Below are 7485 nucleotides of genomic sequence, written 5' to 3'. Positions count from 1 at the left end.
CTGGGAGTGTTTGCCCAGAAGCTGGAGAGCCTTTGGCAGAGGTGAGGATGGGCAAAGGGGACCTGACCCTGGGGAGAGGTCTGGACCATTTGGACTCAGCCCCCTTTAAGCTAGAGTTCAACTCTCCAGTGGGACAGTCAGAACGAGTCATGCTGCCTGTGGTAAGGCTGCCCAGAGAGAGGAGGGAATCTGGCCCCAAGGTCAAGCTCTCTTCATTCTTGGCCAATGACCTCCACAAAGTGATCCCAAGGTACTTATCTAGCAGTCTTCTATCTATCTAGTATCTTCATTACTGTCCTTTCCTCCTCTGAAACAACCGCACATCTCCTAAACTTACAAAGTCTATTCTTGGGACTTTGTTCTGGCTGAGTGCTTTTTGGCCAGCAAGCAGCACACTCTCTGTCATCCCCATGCACCTTCTGCCAGCCCTAATACTCTGGTTCCAGGGCCACAGCTTGCCACTGGCAATCAACACCATGCAGATGGCCTCACTGCTAATGGCAAGACTGAAGGGACAGTGCCTCTCAACAAATAGCATTCACAGATATGTAGAATAAAACCTTTCTCCTTGTTTTTTAGGGTTTTTGTTGTTGTTGTTGTTGTGATTTTTATTGATCTCTACACCCAACATGGAGATTGAACTCAAGACCAGAGATTAAGAATTGCACTCTCTTCCTACTGAGCTAGCCAGGTCCCCAAAACTCCTCTACATGACCTGCCAAACCATGTTCTTGCCCACTAGAAGGAAAGTGGTTATATCCTGAGGACAGAATGTCCAGCACGTGGCCTTGAGTCTAACCACTGCTGTCACCTGCTGTTAACCAGATCTGGCATCCTGTGTCTTCCCTAGGAGGTAACTTTCTACTGAGACTAAGGAAACTTCAGCTTCAGGAAGGTAGAAGGAGTGGTGCAAAGAGGTCTGGAATCAGAAGATGAAGACTTGGGTTCCAGTCTTAGATTCACCCTTTTCATACTGTGCATTTGGAGCAGGTCACTTAATCAGACCCCCAGTTTCCTTATTTGAGGAATGGGGATACTAATTCTTTCTTTCCCGTTTTAGAACATTATTTAAACCAAACAATCATTTCCTTAGCCAATGTGACAAACAATCCTCGATTGTTCACTGACTGATTACTTCTTAAGTAGTCCTTTTGCTTTTTTTCTCTTAAGGTGTTTTAGTCTTGGGGAGCCTGGGTGGCTCAGCCAGTTGAGTATCTGTCTCTTGATTTCTGCTCAGGTCATGATCTCTGGGTTGTGGGACTGAGCCCTGCATCAGGTTCTGCACTCAGTGCAGAGTTTGCTTGTCCCTCTCCCTCTGCTTCTTCCCTTGTTGCACTCTTTCTCTCTCTCTCTCTCAATAAATACATAAAATCTTTAAAAAAACAAATAAATAAAACTAAATAAATGAAAGTATTTTAGTCTTTTAACCATTGAAAAAGCACCAGATTTTCCTTCCCAAAATAAAATTACTTCTCGCACAAAAACACTCCCTACTTACTACCACTGAATTGGATACTTAAAAATGGTTAAAATGATCAATTTCATTTTATCTTAATTTTCCTACCCATAAACAGAAAGCACTCCTTATTCTCCTGGAATGTTCCTTTCACCCCAACCCACCCTAGGTAGCCAACTCGAGCTCTGCCCTCTCACAGTGCCTGCTCCAGTCCATAAGCTACCTCCTTGATCCCCCCATCATCAGGACACCTGGCACCCACTGACCATAACAACTGGGGATATTGTACCTCTCCAGCAAGATGGCCATCACCAAAATTAAAAAACTGAGACTTCCAGCAGGTTGGCCAACACCTTATGCAAGAGGGATAGTCAGCTGAGATGAGGCTCAGGCCTTTCAGGGATGTGTCTTAATCGGGTGTCCTTTATGCCTCATGAATTTTGTTCACTGCATCTTTTTGATGTCCATATTAATTCCTATGGCTGTCATAAGAAGTTACCAGAAGGGAGTTATATCAGCCAGATGGCAGAATGGGAAGCCCCAGATCTCATTCATTTCCCCACAGAGACACCAACCGAAAAACCATATATAGTCCAAAAACAAAACAAACAAACCAACAAAACAAAACAAAAAAAAACCAAACATTATGAGAACTCTAGAAATTACTAAATAAGTTATAATAAGCCCAGGCAGGCTTAAAGCCAAGAACAGACAAATTGAAATAGGTAAGGAGAGCTGTTTAATTTCAAACCAGTTGCCTTTTCCCCAAGCTAGAAAGCTTGGTGCAATAGGGTGAAAGAGCCCACATGTAGCTTTTCCCTCAGGAGGAAAAAAAGACAGGTAGAATGTACATCCAACATTTCAGCTTTCAAGACGCTTCCTGAGGGACTGGTTTTGGTTTCACCTGCCTCAGGAGGCTGATGGAATAAACATACTTCGGATGCCTGGGGCCATGGAAAGCAGGCCATGGTCCTCAGAGGACCCAGGATTTGTAGACAGACATACACCATAGACAGACACCAAAGGAAGGGGCAGATTACTAGCTTCTAAAAAAGAAAAGGCAAATGTCTCTGATTGGAAGACACATCATCAGAAAAGGACTGAGAAGCTCCCAGCAACCTCTAGCTGTGGCTGATTGGTGAGATCTTTTCCTGTATGAAACCAGTTGAAAACCAAACACACAAAAAAATGTTTTAAAGACATATGAAGAGACAAGGAAACATGGCCAAATCAAAGGAAAAAAAAATAACCCCCAGAAATCCTTCCTAAAGAAACAATATATGAAGGTTCCTACAGGCAAGATGGCAGAGGAGTAGCAGACTGAAATGACATCAGGTCCAGGAGTTCAGTTAGATAGTTATCAAACCATTCCAAACACCTAAACTCAACAGGAGATAGAAGAGAAGAAGAGCAGCAATTCTAGGAACAGAAAATTGACCACTCTCTGGAAGGTAGGACATGTGGAGAAGTGAATCTGAAGCCCTGGGAAGATAGAGCATGGTGGGGGAGAGGCTGGCTCCCAGCAAGCAGCAGAGGAGTGGAGCACAAAATTGGAAATTTTAGAAGTCTGCTCCACTGAGGGACATCACTCCAGAGGTTAAGTGGTGGCGGAGTCCTCACGGGGACAGTGTGGTCTCAGGTCTCCTGGGGTCACAGAAAGATTGGGGGTATCTGGGTGTGGCAGAGCTCCCAGGTGTCAGAGTGGGGAATCCAGTTGCAGAGACTGAGCTGAGGAGGGGCTCTCAGCTCGGGGTTACCTTAAACCATGATCTAAGGCACAGTCGGGCCACTGCTTTTTAAGCAAGGACCCCACAAGTGGCAGATCCAGAAAGAACCTTCTTCCTCTGGGAATAGTGGTGCAGGAGCAGCATGGCAGGAATCAGCTGGGTTTGGAGACTCCAAACGGGACAATGCACCAGAGACAGAAATGCTCAGTCACAGGCTGGGTATACAAAGCGTGCTGCCAGAGACCAGGGAGACAGAAGGGATTGAAGGCTTTTCGCTGAGGGCACACTGAGGAGTGGGGCTCCAAGCTGTCTGCTCCTATGGAGTTTGGAGGCCGCCATTTTCATTTCCGTCCTCCAAAGCTGTACTGAAAGTGTTCAGGGAACAAAAGCTCCTGAGAACAAACCCAAACAGATTACTTAGCCTGGCTCTGGCAAGGACGGTGCAATTCTGCCTCCAGCAAAAACGTTTTAGAATTACTGCAACAGCCCCCCCACCAGAAGATCAGCAAGAACATCCAGCCAAGACCATCCAGCCAAGACCAAGTTCACTGATCAATGAGAACAGCGGAACTCCAGAGGCAGGGGGAAGCAATGCATAGAATTCATGGCTTTTCCCCCATGATCCTTTAACCTTGCAAAATTAAATTTTTTTAATTTTATTTTTTTCTTATTCTACTTTATTTTAACCTTTCCTCTTTCCTCTTTTAACTTTTTAAAACTAGTTTATCTTAACGAAACTTTTTAAAAAATCTTTTTAAATCTTCATTGTTATATCATATTTTATCCCTTCATTGTATTTAAACTTATTTTTTGTATACATACAAGGTTTTTTTTCTTTAAAATTTGGGATACAATTTCTTCTAATAGATCAAAATATACCCTAAATCCAGCACATGGCTTTGTTCTAGTCTCCAGCCTGATCACATTCTGTCCTCTGTTCTTTTTTTCTTTTTCTAACAGACATATCTTATCAATTCCTTTTTTAGAATTTTTAAAAATTTTCATCTTTACAGTCATATTCCATCCCTTTGTCATGTTTACTCTTATTTTTGTATATATTTGTTTTTCTTTCTTTAAAATTTTCAGAGGTTATTTCTTCTAAGAGACCAGAATACACCCAAAATCAAATGGATGGCTCTGTTCTATTCACCAGTCTAACTTATTACATAAATATTTTAAAAAATTTTTTCTCCCTTCCTTCTCCCCCCAGTTTTGGGTCTCTTCTGATTTGGGTAGCTTATATCTTTCTGGGATCTTTGTGACCCTTTTAGTTTTTTATTCTTTCATTCAAATATTCTTATCTGGATAAAATGTCAAAGTGCAAAAACTCACTGCCAAAAACAAAAACAAAAACAAGAGGCAGTACCAACGGCTGAGGACCTGATCAATACAGACATTGGTAATATGTCAGAACTAGAGTTCAGAATGACAATTATCGAGGTGCTAGCTGGGCTTGAAAAAGGCATGACAGATATTAGAGAAAACTGTCTGGAGAAATAAAAGAACTAAAATCTAACCAAGTTGAAATCAAAAAAGTTATTAATGAAGTGCAATAAAAAAAAATGGAGGCTTTTACTGCTAGGATAAATGAGGCAGAAGTGATATGGAAGACCAATTGACAGAGAATAAAGGAGCTGAGCAAAGAGAGACAAACAACAACTGGACCATGAGGGGAGAATTCGAGAGATAAATGATACCATAAGATCAAACAATATTAGAATAATTGGGATCCCAAAAGAAGAAGAAAGAGGGAGAGGGGCAGAAGATATATTGGAGCAAATTATAGTAGAGAATTTCCCTAATACAGCAAAGGAAACAAGCGTCAAAATCTAGGAGTCACAGAAAACCCCCCTCAAAATCAGTAAAAATAGGTCCACACCCCATTATCTAGTAGTAGAACTTATAAGTCTTAGTGACAAAGAGAAAATCCTGAAAGCAGCTCAGGACAAGAAGTCTGTAACATACAATAGTAGAAATATTAGATTGGCAGCAGACTTATCCACAGAGACCTGGCAGGCCAGGAAGAACTGGCATGATATATAGGGCACTAAATGAGAAAAATATGCAGCCAAGAATACTATATCCAGCTAGGCTGTCATTGAGAATAGAAGGGAAGATAAAAATCTTACAGGACAAATAAAAATTAAAAGAATTTGCAAACACCAAGCCAGCACTACATGAAATATTGAAAGGGGTCCTTTAAACAAAGAGAAAGACTAAAAGTAGTAGACCAAAAAGGAACAGAAAGAATATACAGTAATAGTCACCTTACAGGCAATACAATGGCACTAAATTTATTACTTTCAGTAGTTACCCTGAATGTAAATTGGCTAATTGCCCCAATTAAAAGACTCAGGATATCAGAATGGATAAAAAAAAAAAATCTGTCAATATGCTGTCTGCAAGAAACTCATTTTAGACCCAAAGACACCTCCAGATTTAAAGTGAGGGGGTGGAAAACAATTCACCATGCTAATGAACATCAAAAGAAATCTGTGGTGGCAATCCTTATACCAGATAAATTGTATTTTAGGCCAAAGACTATAATAAGAGTTGAGGAAGGACACTATATCATATGTAAAGGGTTTGTCCAACAAGAAGATCTAACAATTTAAAATATCTATGCCCCTAACATGGGAGAAACCAATTACATAAACCAATTAATAACAAAATCAAAGAAACACATCAACAGTAATACAATAATAGTAGGGGACTTTAACACTTCCCTCACTGAAATGGATAGATCATCCAAGCAAAAGATCAACAAGGAAATAAAGGCTCTATATTCAGAACATTCCATCCCAAAGCAACAGAATACACATTCTTCTCTGGTGCACATAGAACATTCTCCAGAATAGATCACATCCTGGGTCACAAATCAGGTCTCAACCAGTACCAGAAGATTGGCATCATTCCCTGCATATTTTCAGTTCACAATGTTTTGAAACTAGAACTCAACCACAAAAGGAAAGTTGGAAAGAACTCAAATACATGGAGGCTAAAGAGCATCCTACTAAAGAATGAATGGGTCAACCAGGAAATTAAAGAAGAATTGAAAAAATTTATGGAAACAAATGAAAAATGAAAACAAACTGTTCAAAATCTGTGGGACACAGCAAAGGCAGTCCTGAGAGGAAAGTATATAGTGATACAAGCCTTTCTCAAAAAAACAAGAAAGGTCTCAAGTACACAACCTAGCCATACACCTAAAGAAGCTGAAGAAAGAACTGCAAAGAAAATCTAAACCCAGCAGGAAAAGAGAAATAATAAAGATTGAGCAGAAATCAGTGAAATAGAAACCAAAAGAACAGTAGAGCAAATCAAAAAATTTGTTCTATTCATTGACAGAATCAAGTAATAGGAGCTGCCTTTTGGATAAAATTAATAAGATTGATAAACCCCTGGCCAGACTTATCAAAAAGAAAAGAGAAATGACCCAAATAAATTAAATCATGAATGAAAATGGAGAAATCACAACCAACACCAAAAAATACAAACAATTTTAAGAACATATTATGAGCAATGATACGCCAGCAAATTTGACAATCCAGAAGAAATGGATGCATTCCTAGAGACATATGACTACCACAACTGAACCAGGAAGAAATAGAAAACCTGAACAGACCCATAACCAGTAAGAAGATTGAAGCAGTCATCAAAAATCTCCCAACCAACAAGAGCCCAAGGCCAGACGGCTTCCCAGGGAAATTCTACCAAACATTTAAAGAAGAATTAATACCTATTCTCCTGAAAAATAAAAATGGAAGGAAAACTTCCAAACTCATTTTATGAGACTAGCATTACCTTGATCTCAAAACCAGACAAAGTCCCCATCAAAAAGGAGAATTACAGACCAACATATTTGATGAACACAGATGTGAAAATTCTCACCAAAATATGAGCCACTAAGATCCAATCGTACATTAAAAGGATTATTTACCATGACCAAGTGGGATTTGTTCCTGGGACGCAAGGTTGGTTCAACATCCACAAATCAATCAATGTGATACAATACGTTAATAAAAGAAAGAACAAGAACCATATGTTACTCTCAACAGATGCTGAAAAAGCATTTGGCAAAGTACAGCATCCTTTCTTAATCAAAACTCTTCAAAGGGTAGGGATAGAGAACACATACCTCAATATTATCAAAGCCATCTCTGAAAAACCCACAGCAAATATCATTCTCAATGGGAAAAAATTAAGAGCTTTTCTCCTAAGTTCAGAACAAAGCAGGGATGTCCACCATTACCACTGTTGTTAGACATAGCACTAGAAGTCCTAGCCTCAGCAATCAAACAA

This window comes from Mustela nivalis (assembly GCF_964662115.1).
Source record: "Mustela nivalis genome assembly, chromosome: 14".
In the NCBI taxonomy this organism is placed as follows: Eukaryota; Metazoa; Chordata; class Mammalia; order Carnivora; family Mustelidae; genus Mustela; species Mustela nivalis.
Note: the sequence above shows the minus strand (reverse complement) of the source record.